Source organism: Mus caroli, unplaced genomic scaffold (assembly GCF_978045245.1).
Source record: "Mus caroli unplaced genomic scaffold, Mus_caroli_1 scaffold_2, whole genome shotgun sequence".
Classification (NCBI taxonomy): domain Eukaryota; kingdom Metazoa; phylum Chordata; class Mammalia; order Rodentia; family Muridae; genus Mus; species Mus caroli.
The window spans coordinates 70641245-70657156 of record NW_028227257.1 but is presented as its reverse complement, the minus strand read 5'-3'; the positions used below and the strand labels follow the sequence as shown (position 1 = coordinate 70657156).

The window sequence follows — 15912 nt, the reverse complement described above, 5'->3', positions numbered from 1 at the left end:
TTCTATCTATCCTCCCGTCACTCCATCCTTTTCTGCCCCATGTACTGGTTTGGTGGTTTAGGACTGTATTATCACTCACAGCAGAATTTCCCACATTAACCCCCCTTTCCTTTTCTTCTCCTCCTTCCATGTTTTCTTTTTCTTTTTGTACCCCCTAGACACGGGTTCTCTCTGTAGCCTTGGCTGTCCTGAAACACTGTTGACCAGGCCTTCCGAGAACTAAGAAATCTGCCTTTGCCTGTGAGTGCTGGGAATCCAGGTGTGTGCCACCCTGCCCATCGTCCTCTTTAAATGTTAGGCCTCCTCGTGCATGCAGTCTCGGGATTCTTGACTTCTCACTTCATACATACTGCCAGGCAGAGTGTTTGTACATTTGTCGGCTTATATGTGACAGGCACATGAGAATGCTCAAAAGACACTACCACCTACTTGATTCTAAAATGAATTCACGATAGTGTTTTGATAAATAAAATACAGAATAAATGGAAGAAAGGACTAGAGGCTCCTCCTACAGCTAAGTCAGAAGTAGGAATTACTGAATCACCTGCCTAATGCATGCATTTGTAAACAGTCTTAGTAGTTGGTGGAGGAGGGAGGGAAGGATCCATCTGTCGTTCCGCACTGTCCAGAGGATAGGACAAGTTGTACAGAAGAAACACAGCTATTCTTGGAATGGAGGTCAGAGGGAACTTTCCCCCAAGGGCTCTGAAAAAGGGAATTCCCCTCGACCTCATGAATAATCTCACTGGCATTCGTGTTGCAGCCACTTTTGGGGGGAATGCTGCTTCTAACATTGAGTCTTGTGAGCCAGCAGAGGAGAATCAGTGTGAAAGTTCAATAAACTAGTTAGGAGTGTGGGGCATGTGCACCCACCACTGCTCTCGGTAGAGCAGCCTTTACAGTATGTCCTCATCTTGTTCGCATCTGCAAACCTGTTATCACTCAGACTTCGTGGCTTAGAATCTGAAGCTGTTATATTTCTATCTTGTTTTTGGCTCCCCCGCACATTGCTCATGCTGTTTCCTGAACAGGCCTGGCCTTGGAGTCTGCCTTCCCCCTTTCCCTTTCCCTTACTGCCCACCCCTTTGACTACAACTGCTTTCTTCCCATCAAGATCAGAAGTAATGCCTAAGTTGCCATGGTAATAGAATTTGCAGATCAACAACCCAAAACGTTTATTAATTAAAACTGAGCACACCACCACCAACACATTAAAAATATTCAGAATCCTTTGGTAGAACTTTTGTCTTATTTTAAATTTAATATACATTTTGGGGGGCAATATTTGTAGTAGGAAGAGGCTTTATAGTCCTCATTTGTTTTGATGTGTTTGTGTTGTTTGTAAAGATTCATTTGTTAACTACAATTTGGCTGCCTCTGGCTTTTAAAAATGTTTTTTATTAGCGCATATTAATTGTAGCTAATGATAATTGATGTTACCGGGAAAAGCTGGATTCCCATTTTTGGATTCTTAGTCTTGTTAATAATAGAATTTAGAAGCAGATTTGGAAGGAAACTTGAAGACAGTTACATTAGTTTCTGAGAAAAGAGGCAGGAGTGCAGGCAGCTGCCAGGAGAGGAGCGGTGAAGGCAAGGAATAGGGAGAGCTTCATCGTTTGCGTTAGGGTCCTGTCAGGCTGGCATGTTTTGGCATGTAGGTCAGCAAACAGCCGTGTAATAAACAGGTGGATGGGGTGTTTCAGAGAAGGAATGAGAAAATCCAGGGAAACCATGCTTAGAATTTTGGCCAGAAGAGAAATGAGCAGGTTGCATGGTAGAGGCTCTATACCTAAGTGGCTGCATGGAGAAGTAATTTCTGGAAGGATGAGTGAGTATATTCTCTCATTAAGGGAATAGTTATTCCTCCCATTTCCTCTGGCCATAGGTGAATCAGTCTTCCTAAGGGGTGGTCTCCTAGTCAGCTAATTATAGGCTCAGTTGAATTAACTCCTACAAGAGAGTATATCCTAGTCTTTAGAGCAGGCCAGAGGCATTCCATTATTTTGATCAGTGGGCCTAAAGAGATGTTTACCTTTCCAGTGTTACTGGGGAAATGGGAGGAAGGGTCCAAATCTCATTGTTTGTACCATTTATGCATTGTTTCTGAGAGAAATTGCCCCCTTCCCCCCCCCCCATTCTGGATCATACTTCTGAGATACTTCTATTAAAAAAGTTCTCCAGCTAAAGGAAGTTAAAAGACTCCTAGGATTTGTTGTTTAGATTTTCATCTTGATTCTTTAATTAATTACTTAATGCTTCTGGTACTTCGTGGCCTCGTTATTAAAATGAGATGATCAGATAGTGACTGAATGATAGCAGGGCAGATTATCAGAGGGGACTTGCAGTCCTGGCTTTGGCCAGAGGTCAAGCTACCTAATCTTCCCAGTGATTCTCTGAGCTCAGAATTATCGTTCTTGTTTACACAAGTAAGGGCCAAGGAACAGAGATTATAGGGTTTGGACAGGGTTGGACAGCCAGTGAGCGGACAGGCTTTTGGCCTGGCTTCTGGGAGAAACTCTTAACCACTATGCTTTCTAGTTCAGTGGTTCTGGGTGTGCTATTTATAGGGCAAAGCCTGTATTTTGAAATTTTGAGGCAGTAAAATTAGTTTTACTGAAAGTTCAGTTTTGTATTATTCCTCCCAAGCTATTTTTAAATCCAGTAACTTATATTTAAATGAAAATGTTACTCTTTCTTGCTTGTTCCTGAATGTGTTCGCATGTGAGATTATTTGGCTATGGCAGTAGACACGGAAGAAGTCAGTCACTGATGTCTTTTGTGGTTCAAGAGGAGTGGTGTGTTCTTAGTGTATGTCGAGTAGGAGACCCCACATTTCTAGACGCACCCTTCTGTTCTTCCTACAACCAGGTCTCTGGCTCTCTCTGAAGCATTGAAGAATGTTCAAGCATGGAATTTATTTGCAAGTATTAAGTATTTAGTATGATCGCTATGTGACGATTTTAATGGTTTGACTGCTGCCATTTACTCTATAGATACTATATTATGAACACTGCTTGTGCTAGAGGCGTGGTATGAAATAGTGAGCAAAACATAGGTCCTTAAAGAGATCTCTGCGTTCTACCAACTCTTGATTCATGGTTACCATATGGCTACTTCCATACTGTCATGTGATGAGGAACTTATCTGTTTTTTATTCGATATTTTCTTTATGTACATTTCAAATGCTATCCCCTTTCCTGGTCCTCTCTGAAAACCCCCTCTCCCCCCACCCCCCACCCCCTGCTTACCAACCCGCCCACTCCTGCTTCCTGGCCCTGGTATTCCCCTACACTGGGGCATAGAGCCTTCCTTTGTAGGACCAAGGGCCTTTCCTCCCATTGATGATCGACTAGGCCTTGCTCTGCTACATATGCAGCTGGAGCCATGAGTCCCACCATGTGTACTCTTTGGTTGGTGGTTTAGTCCCTGGGAGCTCTGGTGGTAGTGGTTAATTCATATTGTTGTTCCTCCTAATGGGCTGCAAACCCCTTCAAATCCTTGGGTCCTTTCTCTAGCTTGAGGAACTTATTTTATTCAAGTCTTTTCCCAGTGTGACCCGCACTTTTACCTCTTCCATCGCAGCCCGTCTACCACCATCAGCTGTACCTGTTGCTGTTGGTAGGATGCTCAGTTTGTTTTTCAGTTCAGGATACTTTTCAAAGTGAAAAAGGTATGTGTGTGAAGGGAGAGGGAACTACCAATATTTGTGCTGGGACAGTAAATGTAAGCCAGGATTGTATCAGGTTGACCCGGATGTATTTTCATTCTCCTTGCCTGAGCTGATAAGCCCCAAGCTCAACATTTTTTAATTATGATGGAATTGGCATCAGAGGTATGCCGTTGGTTTTTGAGTGAGTTTGTAGTCTTAGATATGGGTTTCATTGCAAGAGTTTATTTTCTAGTCATATACAGGCTCGAGAGAGTTTTTTTTTTCCAGATAAATGTCATAAAGTAATGATTTTCAGTAAAGTATAAAGTAACAACTCTGAATAATCTTTGGACAAAAAAAACAATGATAGAAGCAGGGAATGGGAGAGAGGGGTTGTGATTCTTGCTAAGCAAATCTCATGGCAGCACGTAGTTTACTGTCCAGATAAACAGAAATACTTAACCCACATCCATTATAAAAGTCAAAAAGAACTTTTGTTGTATATTGTGACATTTACAAATTAATTGTCTTAAGTAGGGCAGCCCGAGGATATCATAAACCTGCTTTGAGAGCTTTAAAAGTTTGCATTTATTTATCTACATGTGTGTGTAATTTCATGTGCATAGAGGTCAGCAGGTACATTCCAGAAGTTGGTCTGTGTTGGCAGCAGGCTCCTTCATCAGCTGAGTCATCTTGCAGGCTCATCTTTTCCAACCATGGTTTCCAGAGATTCAAGGCCTCTTTTGCCCTGAATAAATCATCAGTGATTTTAAAGAGTTGTAAGTAATCCCCAAAGACATTATCTGAATGAGTTTTTATAACTTGGCATTATCCATGTGCATCTTTTCAGAGTTAAGAGAAATTGTCCTCTCAGTTACAATTTTTAGCAATTGTTGAAGGGGTGGGATAAGTTTTGGAGAATGGCCATCAAAACCAGGAAACAAATTAAAAACTGAAACAAAAAAAACTATGTGCAAAGGGAGAGGGGAGAGAAGGGTGAAGTGCTGGTAGCGTTAGGGAGAAGTGTCTTGACTCCTCGTGACCTGATGAAGGAAGTGATTGCTCCACCAGCCTGCATTACGGGGTGGCCGAATCCTAAGAGAGCATTTGCTTTTCTGTGTAAGCTATGACTGTGGGCCACTGGCCTTCAGCCTACTTCCTGACTCACCATTCGGAATATTTTTCCTATAAAATGAGGTTATGGCCTCAGCGTTTGGAACTTAGAGCTGTCGTTGCCCAGGCCACTTATTGGTAGTTCCCTTTTGTATTTGGGACATTAGAATTTACATTTCCTTATCTAGGGTGGTTTTGTCAAGGTTATTTATAACCATTTATGACCAGCAAGTGAAAAAACCAAACCAAAACACTAAGATAATTCTAACATTCTCAACCCAGCCTAGGGTAGCAGGATGAAAATCTGCTGTAGCTAGCTCAGTTTATCATCAGTTCTTGGAGCATGTTAAAGTGGTAGCACTCGATACCTCTGGACTCTCAACGTCATCCTTTCTGATGGTTCTGGGTCATTTTAGCATTGTCCCATAATAGGAGAAAGTACTAAAGTAGGAGCAAAAGGAAAGGAAAGAGGCATTGAACGTTACTTGATCCACTGGGGCAACTTTGTGTGCTGAGAAAGCAGCTGTGGTCCTGACGCTGTTTCCATGGCGAATGATCGGTACTGGATTTGAATAGTCAGTTCCTTGACCTCAGCAGAGAGGACACAGGAGACATCCAGCCTAGCTGCAGTTTTACTGTGCAGTCAGGAAGACAGATACACATGCGTGCTAAATCAGTCTCCACAGACTAGCCTTACCTTTATTTTGTTTGCTTCCTGACATTTTTTTTCTGTCCTGTTTTTTTTTTTTTTTACCTATTTTAATTTTTAAAAAGTTGGCTTTGAAGCACTAAAATGATTTCACAACCCGTTAATTGGTTGTGAGCTGAAGTTTAAAACTGCGCGTCTAAATAGATTTTTTTTTTTTTTGTGGGTATACATGTTTGAAGGCAAGAACCATGAAGTAATGTTTTCCTATCAGCCCTGTTAATAAGTATAATAAATAATGAGCCATAATAAAGCACGAACCATTTAGTTAATTAGAATATTTACCATAATACATGCTGTTGGGTTGCTTTCCTTATGAATAGTGCATTTTGTCTGCTAGGATGAAGTAATTGAGTGTTTCCAATCTGCCCAGACGGTGATCCTGACACTACTTCTTGTTGATGTTAAATGGTCTATTGAAATAGCATTTGGTCTGTGTGTCTTGGCTGGTAATGAGCACTGCTTTGTCATCACAGGGCTACCAGAACAGCTGTTGACACCCAAAGAATGCCTGCTAAGTACCAGAAAAAAACAAATCATAGTTTTAACCCTTTTCTGTTTTGTATGATGCCAGATGGCAGCGAGTGAGATCATGTGGAAACTAAGGCTCTTCTACTTCTGGCTTTTATTCTCTGGTATTAAAGATACTATATATTTTTTTTTCCCTCTTAGAGTTTATCCCACATTTGAAAACTAGTCTTCATTTAAAAACACAACAAGGAAAACTAACCAAAAAGAAGCTGAATTTCTTCCACTATCAGAAAATATTGAGTTAGCCTTGCCAGTTTTATTATTTCTTTTCCCCCCATTTCTTTAAAAACATGCCTTTTAAACAGAACAACACTTTTTCTTTGTGGTGTGAGATTGCATAGCAGTGTGGGGCTGTCTTTAACTTACAGGCTTGTGCCTCTCTGAAGAACACACCCTAATTGTCTCCTGAGCTGTGTTATTTCATCAAGAGCATAAACAATTATGGCATAAAATATTATGTTTGGGATGAAGTCATGCGTCGTTCTTAATTGCTGAACTCTTATAATTTTAAAGGAGGGTGTGTTTAAGTCTACTCATTCACACCCTTGCTAACACAAGCAAAGGAGCCCACACATAGAGATGGGAAAAATATGAATCTGAAAGATTCTTATTTTCTACTAATGCATGGAATGTGCAGGATTAGGAATGCTAAAGTGGGAGTCATTAATGACAGCTTTAGCCTTAGAAGTTACTGAGTACAAAGTGTTTCACAGAGGAGAAAGCTAAAATCAAGAGAGCTGGAAGCCTTCGTCCTGGAATTTGTCTCATTGCCCTATATATGATCTTTCTGTATCACGCAGGGCATGCTTAAATGCCAGCAGCTTTTCATGCGATTAAAGTTGTGATTTTTAAAGGTCACTTAAAATGCCTCAGGCTGTGCTAGGCCTCTGCTTACAGGAGCTGCTCTTATGCTTTGCAGCCATCCTGCTCATATTGGTTGGCTCTCCTGGTCATCATATTTTTTTGATCATTTTTTTATTTGTAATTCTCTAATTCTTTGATGCTTCTCAGCTTTCAATGAACCTGATGTTTTTATATTACCCTTTCCTCCTAGAAAACATTCTTCTCACAGACTTCATAATACCAGTTGCTTAGCTCAGTGGTATTTAAAAAAAAAGCAAAGTAATCCAGTGTGGACTATAGTTTATATCCTGAAAATATATATTATATAAATATGTTCTATAAAATATTTTTTCATATATCAATAGTTAGTCTTCTATGTGATGGACTTAGCTTAAAGGTTGGCAATTCACTGTTTCTTTTAAACAATGACATTTGTCACAAGTGAAATAGATTTCATTTCTTGTCCTGTGTTACCAGAACAAAGTGTTTAGAAGGGTTTGGGGATGTACTGGACTGGTACGTCAGGAAACAGCAACGGCAAATGGTCTAATGGTCAGCAAGTGCTTTGAATAATGACGAATTAACTCAATTATTCAGCATACATAATGTGCCTTTATTGAGAAACATGGTCAACCTACAACCTAATGAGTGAGACCACAGATCTATGTAACAGCCCTCTATAAAGTAACTCCTCTCCATTATATTTTTAAAATACAATTATTTATTTACTTGTTTATTTTTATGTATATGTGTGTATATGCATATACCATGTGCATGCCTGGTGCCGTAGAGGCCAGAAGAGGGTGTACAGTCTTCTCAGACAGCATTTACAGATGGTTGTAGGAACTGAGCCTAGATCCTCTGCAAGAGCAGCAAATGTAACCACTGAGCCATCTGTCTACCCCAGCAACTACAAGCACACCTCAGGTGAACTACAAGAGTTTATTGAGAGTGTTTTTCAACTTTTTGTCCGACTTAATAATTTCCTCTTGGTCTTTCGTGTCTCTGTACTGCTTTATGAAGCTTTTTAGGGTAACTGTTTTGTGTGTCTCTGAACACAAGTAAAAAACACAATAGATGCCCAGTAAAGAAAATGAATGGGTTTGACTAGATGGCCTCATTCAAGCTGATAACAGAAAAACTAACCAACCAACCAAACAAACAAACAAAAAACCCAAACCAAACCAAACAAAACAAAACAAAAAAAACCCACAACAACAAAGGCAAAACAATCAATCTAAAACTGCAAGAACTCCAGTTTCTTGATCCTCAAGCAAGTCTGAAAATTGCACTTTTGGTTTTAATAAGAATTGGAGAAAACTCCTCTAGGTATACAATGAATGATATTTTTGCCTGTTAGCAGAGATGCCAAGAGGTAGTTCTATCTCTGCCATCTATTTATCACTACTGATCTGTTTTCCATCTCTGTAACTTCTTCCCCTTTAGTTCCTGGTTGCTTTGCTATAGAGCAATGCATCTGGGACTCTAACACGATTGGTTGCATCAGTATTCTGCTCCATTACATTGCTAGATCACCTTTGATTTAATACACATGCAAGAGATTCATTGTCCGTTCACCAGCACAAGGCTATTTTGAGTTGTTTCCAGTTTTTGGCAGTGATATTGAGACCTAGGATTGCTGCATCATATGGTCATAAGTATATGTCCAGCTTTATAAGAAACTGCTGAGATATTTTCTAGAGTAGTTGCACCTTTTGCAGTAGCTCCATTTGTGTACAGAGTTACAGTTATTCTGCAGCCTGATCAGCATTTGTCATTGTCTGCTGTTACTCTGCAAAGTTCTGATAACTCTGTGGTATCATAGTATGGGTTATCTTGCATTTTCTCAGCAATTAACTAATGTTAAGTATCTTCTGAGGTGCACACTCACCATTTGTAGTCTTCTTTGGTAAAACATTTGTTCAACTATTTTGTCTATTTTAAAGCTAGGTTGGTTTCTCATCACTAATTTTGAGAACTTTTTTCATTATTGTGTTTCTGTATGACCTTGGCAAGCTTTAGAGGAAGTAGGTGCTGACGTCCCTTAGGTTTTACTAATGAATCTGCCCAGTTGCTTTGTGTGTTTTAATATAGTAACAATGACAGTTCACTCCTGAAGTATTTTATGTAAAACTTACGAAAGGCATTAAAATGGAGGTTCTAACCCATAATAGTGATGATAAAATGAATTAGATATACTTTCTCTCTACTACGAAATTTACAGATTTTCAAGGTTTCAACCTGGCATTTTCTCAAGCATGATTTGGGAGAAAGATCCTATACTCGGGATAGTCAAGGACCTAGAGTAGAAAATGACTTTACAAGTTGGTAACTTTTCTCTTGGGTAATTAGCACTCACTTTTAAGTGTCCCTACAATGATTGTGGGGACTGTTCTAAGGAGATAAAGACTACAAGGAAACAAGTGTTTGCTCCTGTGTGCCACGGAGCAAGGGATATACTTTGGTACTTGAATGTCAGGGAAGAGATTGGCCGGCATGGGGGCCTTTTGAACCATTGCCCAAAGCTGTTTGCAGGCATTAGAAGCATGTCTGTGTTGATATCTTGTAGGATCCTAGGAGTGCTGACTAAGACAGGCCGGAAGTCTATAGTGAAGCATCTGATTAAAATACCACCTGTGCAAATCTGGCACCGTCTGCATTGGGAAGTCACGGTTCTTCATGGGCATATATTTGTTCATATTTTCAGAATGCAGAGATGCTGTTTTTGCTATGTGAAGCACGCTCTCTCTGTGTCTGTCTGTCTGTCTGTCTCTCTCTGTGTATGTGTGTGTGTGTGTGTGTGTGTGTGTTTAGACACATGTGGGGGGCAGGAATCAACCTTGGGCTCTGCTCCTCAGGAGCCAGCAACTTTAGATTTTGAGGCAGGGTCTCTTGTTGACATAGAGCTCTCCATGTAATCTAGGCTTGCTGGCCAACAAGAGGATCACAAGTATGCACAACCACACTCCACTTTTTAAAAATCAGTAGTCTTTTTATTATTGTTGTCGTTGGGTTTTTTGGGTTAGTTTTGTATTGTTTTGTTTCGTCCAGACAGAATTTTATGTATCGTAGGCTGACCGTGAGCTCACTGTAGCCAAAGTTCTGCTCTGGTTACCGATTCTTCCACCTGTACCTCGGAACTATTGTTTTGTGGTTTTAAGGTGCAGGGGATCAAACCCAGGGCTTTGTGCATAGTAATCAAGTACTCTACTAAGTGAGATGCATTCCTCACTCCAGTGTAAATGTGGGTCATGGGGATTGAACGCGGAGGCCTCACTGCCTACTAAGTAAGCTATCTTTCTGCCCAATAATGCAATTTTTTAAAGTTAAGTTTAACTATATGTTGAAATTACACCTTATATAATTGCAAGTTAAGAACAGAGTGGGATGGTAGATTTTAAAGTAAAAGCTAAGTGTGAACATGTTTGTTAGGGCAGCTTTCCCGTGCTTGCCTGGTGTCAGCACAGATGCACACCGTGAGAGCTTTATACTGATCTAGGGAATGGACGGCAAGCCTTTCCTTTATTATTTGTCTATTTATTTACTAACTGGTCTATTTGGTATTTAATAGCAAAACTATACTACAGGCTGTGTGTGTGTGGGGGCAGACAAAAAAATTAATGTATATAAAACTTTAGTACTTAGAGACAAGGTTGACAGATATTTTTAGCAAGAGTACTTATTTTTGCAAATAAAATACACCAAAAGATGAACTTTCTTAGAATTATATGATAACTTTTAGAAAAAATATTTAATGATACACACATAAATATGACAGTGGTTAGATGTGGATGTTGATAGTGTGGATAGTTTTATTTGTATTTTATTTTATTTTTAAAGAAATAACATAGGTTACTTTGCTAGGATAGTGTCAGAAAGGAAATTACACTCTTAGTTAATTTTAACTAGGAAACTGGTACAATGAGAATTTTTACTGCTTTTGGATGTTAGAAGCCTTCTTTCCAAATATTTACACCCAAGGCATTTTTTAAATAATTAAAATAGTTCATTATTTATATTGTGCATGTGTGTATGTGTGTGGAGGTTAGGGACAACTTTGTGTAGGTGGTTCTCCCTCTCTCCCTTTATGTGGGTTCTAGGGATTGAACTCAGGCCACAGTCCTTACATGGCAGGTCCCATCAACAGCTGAAGCCATTTTACTAGCCTATGAAAAATTTCTCAAAGTTGCTTTCAGTTTGGGGTTTTACTGTAGACATCTGTCATTTGGAAATTGGCCTACTAATTCTGGTTGATTACCTGAGACCCTGGAAAAAATTACTGTAAGACAACTAGTTTATTATAATCAACATGTACTATTTGTATGAAAGGACACCATCAGCCAGCTTTGTTGTTATTGTTGTTATGTGTGTCTCCTCTCCCTGCCCCTCTGAGACACCACAACTAAGAACTGTGTTCCATAGATCCTGTATGTGGTTTAGTGACTTTTAAATTGCTGGGGAGTTTTCAGGTATACAGCACGTGCCAGCAGGAGAGCAGTTTCAAATCATGCAAATAGACTGTTTATTCAAATTCAGACAACACAGGTCTGTTTAAAGTTAAATAATGCTCAGGCCAAAGTCCCAGATCCTTTGAGGATACAGTAAGTGGCAGAGGCCACCAACAAACAGTTCCCTGTGAAACACTTACAGAGATTTTAAAAGGGGAGAAGTGGAAACAGAATTTCTACTGTGTATATGCTTCAGCATTACTGGGCTTAATGGGAGGGAAAAGATGAGAGTCTAACCATGAGGAGATTTGTCAGTTTCAATTAAAACAATTGCACCCTTCAGAGAGTAATGTCGAAATCAGTGACTTGGCGTTTTAGTGTTCAGGTGTGGTTTTTTTTTTTTACTGAAATGCTGTGCTGTTGTGTGTCTCGTCTCTGTGGTGAAGAGTGGGAAGCACTGTGCTGTGTGGGTGGACAATGTAGCCTTGTGTTCTGTCTGTTATGAAAACAAAGATGTATAGAAAAGATTTTCCCTCCACCCTGCCAAACTAAGTTTTAGACTGTCTGCAGTGATTGCGCCAAACTGCTTGCAGTCACTTTAATCTTCTTTAAATAATTATTTTATTTCATTATTTTATTTTATGTACACTATGTTTTGCCTGCATGCATGTCTGTGTCAGAGTGTTGGATTCCCTCATAGAAAGTTGTGAAATGCCATGTGGGTATTGGGAATTGAACTCTGGACCTTTGCAAAAGTAGCCAGTGCTCATAGCTACTGAGCTGTCTGTCTAACCCCTTCCCCATCCTAATCTTTTTTGAGAGAGAATTTTGTCTTTGTCTCACTGAAATGTTTTCCTTTAAAAATATAATTTTTTGTGCCGGGTGATAGTTGCACAATGCCTTTAATCCCAGAATTTGGGAGGCAGAGGCAGGCAAATCTCTGGATACCAGCCTGGTCTACAGAGCGAGTTCCAGATAGCCAAAGCTACATAAAAAAAAACGTGTTTCGATCCACCTCCACCCCACATATATAATATAATATATATATATATATATATATATATATATATATATATATATATTTCTGCCTCTATTTTAACAATGAAATACCCAGATGTCAAAAAGCTCGATAGCCTGCCAAAGGTTGCACAGCCCATACATACATACAGGTGAGCCCCAGGCCCTTGTCCTTGGAAACCTGTGTATTTCTAACCAGTGACCTGGCTCTGAGGGCTTCTGCTCTGTTGAAATTGCCCTTCGGTGATGTTTGACTTTATTTTCTGTGTTACATTTGTCTTTGAGTATGAATCTAGAATGGTGAGTCACTGGGTTCTGTAACTGATGTGGCTGACTGGGAGATTGAACTGCTCATGAAATTCAAAGACTGATTTGTGAGAGTGTCTTGTAGCTGAAGATCTCTTCTTTTATGTTCTTAAAATATTTATTTTGTTTGTTTGTTTATTTATTATTTTGTGTGTGGAGGTGTTTTCCCCACATATATTTATGTGTATCACATAGATGCCTGGTGCCTGCGGAGGCTGAAAGAGATATCTCCTGGAATTAGAGTTAAAAATGGTTGTAAATTAACATGTGGGTGCTGGGAATCAAATCCAGGTTCTCTGAAAGAGTTATCATTGCTCTTTAATCACTGATCCATCTCTTCAGCCCTGGCTGAAGATTTCTAAGCAGCTTTTTCTTTTACTTCAGTATTTTATGTGAGTTTCATATATTTGTAATTACTAGCTAGGGCTTCCATTTGTGAATTGTTACAGGATAACTCATCACCCAGCATGCCTTCTAACCTTGTATTTATGAAGTCTGTGCAACTTGGATTCTCTTGTGTGTGTTGGTGATGTCAGGTCTAGAATCTACTCTTAGTGCTGTCTGTAGGTTGTTTATCGCCATTAGCTCTCATTATTTTAAATGGGCACCCACCCACCTTCTACTCTGTAACCACACGATTCTAGGGCTGTCCTGGAGATTGTATCGTGTAGTCCACCCCTTTCCCCTCTTCTTACTTTATTCCTAAATGTTTTATAACCATAGATCGGATAGTGTGAGGGAAAACATTTATAAAAGCTAGGCTTTTTGTGTAAAATCTATTACAAAATCAGAACTCTTCTTCCTGACCCGGGACTTAGAAACAAAGCCTCCCTACGTGTTTAACATACATTAGTTTGTAAATACAGACTCTTGCTAATTGCAATTACAGCTCACAGCAAACTACCTGTTGTGTCCTGTTACTTTGAGGGGGAGTGGAAGGGGTGTGTGTGTGTGTGTGTGTGTCTGAGTGTCTATGTCTGTGTGAGTATGTATGTGTCTGTGTATACAAGTGTGTGTTTATGTTTCTGTGTGTATGTGTGTGCCTGTGTAAGTATGTGTGTGTGTCTGTGTGTCTGTGTGTGAGTGCATGTTTTACAAAATGCTGAATGTAGACAAGATTGTTGGAATAAATGTTTTCTAATTATATTACATGCCCCACCTTTGATGTGAAATTAATTAGTTCACTCCAGACCTTTTCTGATGAAACAATTCATCGGTTTTTCTGATACTGTGGTCCTTAAGTGAGCCTTGCTTATTTTCAACAACGAAAGTGCTCCGGCATGATAAGCAAACTTAGAGCAACAGGTGAAAGAAACAGTATGATGTCAGGCTAGGAAGCTACACAAACCAGTTAGCAAACTGCTTCATTTTGAGAGATTTGCCCACATATATTTCTATTCACCATTTGCCTGGTGCCTGCAGAGTCTGAAGAGGGCATCGGATCCCTTAGAACTGGAGTTACAGAGGGTTATAAACTGCCATGTGGGTGCTGGGAACTAAACTGTGATCATCTGAAAGAGCTGCACGTGTAGTTGGCCACTGAGTTATCTCTCTAGCTCTTTGCCAAAGTCTTTATGGGAAAGGGGGCCTTCCGTTTCCTCACTGATGACTGCTGCCTTAGGTAGTATTGGGAGCTGGGCTTAAAAATAATACTTCCTGGAGAAAGATACAATGTCTTCTAAGTTATCTTTAGTAGGATTTGAGTCATTTTTCAGTGATAGAAAAAAATTTGGAATATTTGTGAGTCTAGTAATAATCCACTTAAAGGGAAATTTCAAGCTATGAGAAATTATGTGAATGTTGACTCCTCAGTTGGTGAGCTATTTATAGTCCTTTTTTCTATTCAGTTGTTCGGCAGAAGTATATGACTTAAGATGCATTGATGGTTATGCCAAGGTCTCCAGGCCAATATCTCCCACTCCCCCCATTTCTTTTGGTGCTGACAAGTGAACCTGGGGCCTTACATATGCTAAACATTATCTGTCACTTAGGTTCCCCACCTACCCCCTTTCCCTAATTTTTAACCTTGGTTTCTATCCAGTCTTTGGTTTCTATCTTGATTAGCAGTGAGAAGAGTTATAGGAATTATGCACTACATAGGAAGACATAGGAAGTACACGTTTTTCTCCTCTTGTTAGCCTTGAGGGAGTCATTTTACCCCACAGTGAGCCTTGGTTGCCAGATTAGCAAAGGATGATTGTTGGTGCAATTTTATACTGAGAGCATCTGCTCCCTTTTGCAGCTTCTGTTCCTGCTGGTTTTAGTCCTACTGCGGTTTCTGTCATTCCCAGTCCAGGATGTTTTCCACCTGCTTTGGGAAAGGCTAGGAAGAAAGGGACGCAATCCCAGTTTCTAAATCTTAGCGAGAGGAAAGGTGGGGCAGAGTGACTCCAGTACTGAGAAACTGAAGGTGTCTTACCTTGAAAAAGAGTTTGTGAATTGATGTCAGTTACACCTTATTTTATACCTGATTTTTTTTCCCCTAATGCTGCTTGCTGACAATCCTTATAACAACAATGAAGCAACGGAAGTGCTTCATGCTTAAACTTTATGGTGATTTTGGCATTAGAGAGCTCATCCACTGCACTTACCTCCAGATAAGGGGCAGAGAGACTGAAGGAGTTGCTCAGTGGCTCAGAGCACGCCAGGACTTTCTTCAGAAGACTGTTCCTGTCTTTTACAGTGTTGATATCAAGTGGCGTATGGGAGAGAAAGTCAATTCAAAGGCAGCTGCCAGGGAAGAGGGGGATGATTAATAAAGTATGTTTTAACTGTTTGAACTAGTTAATTGTTGAGTTACACCGTTGAGTGAGTTCCCTCCTTTCTAAACTGACTACATACCTATCATGTATGCACTTGTCTCTAGCCTGCATCTGTTCACAGGCTCCAAATGAAACCCACTGACAGTTCTCACCTGGAGGACTTTTTGTAGTTTTTAAAGAAAGCCCGATTGGCTAGAGTTCGGACTTGTTTTTATTGTCCTTGATTGTAATTCAGAAGCCATTTTCATCTGCAGATCTATTTGACCTAGTCCTGGAGTGTGGGCTTGCTTATTTTGGTCATGCATAGGGCTTTGACTACCCCCTGCTATCCAAGGACATTGGGAACCAGTACTAGCTTACTTCTTCTGGTAGATTGAAATATGTTTTTCCTGCTGATACCTAAAAGGGGGAAATTCCAGGATTGCAGTGTGTTTCTAAATTGTGGGACATAATTCATAGTGAAAGAGTTAACTTTTCCTAAGCATTGATTCTAAAATCAGATTAGGACTGTTCCCTTGTCCTCCACATTCACTTATT

General features: G+C 39.9%; 1 protein-coding gene across 3 annotated transcripts in view; it reads left to right on the top strand.

Moving 5' to 3' along the window:
- Lgr4 (leucine rich repeat containing G protein-coupled receptor 4) overlaps nucleotides 1–15912 on the top strand; it is a 97444-nt gene that overhangs the window by 37788 nt on the left and 43744 nt on the right. The window lies entirely within an intron of this gene.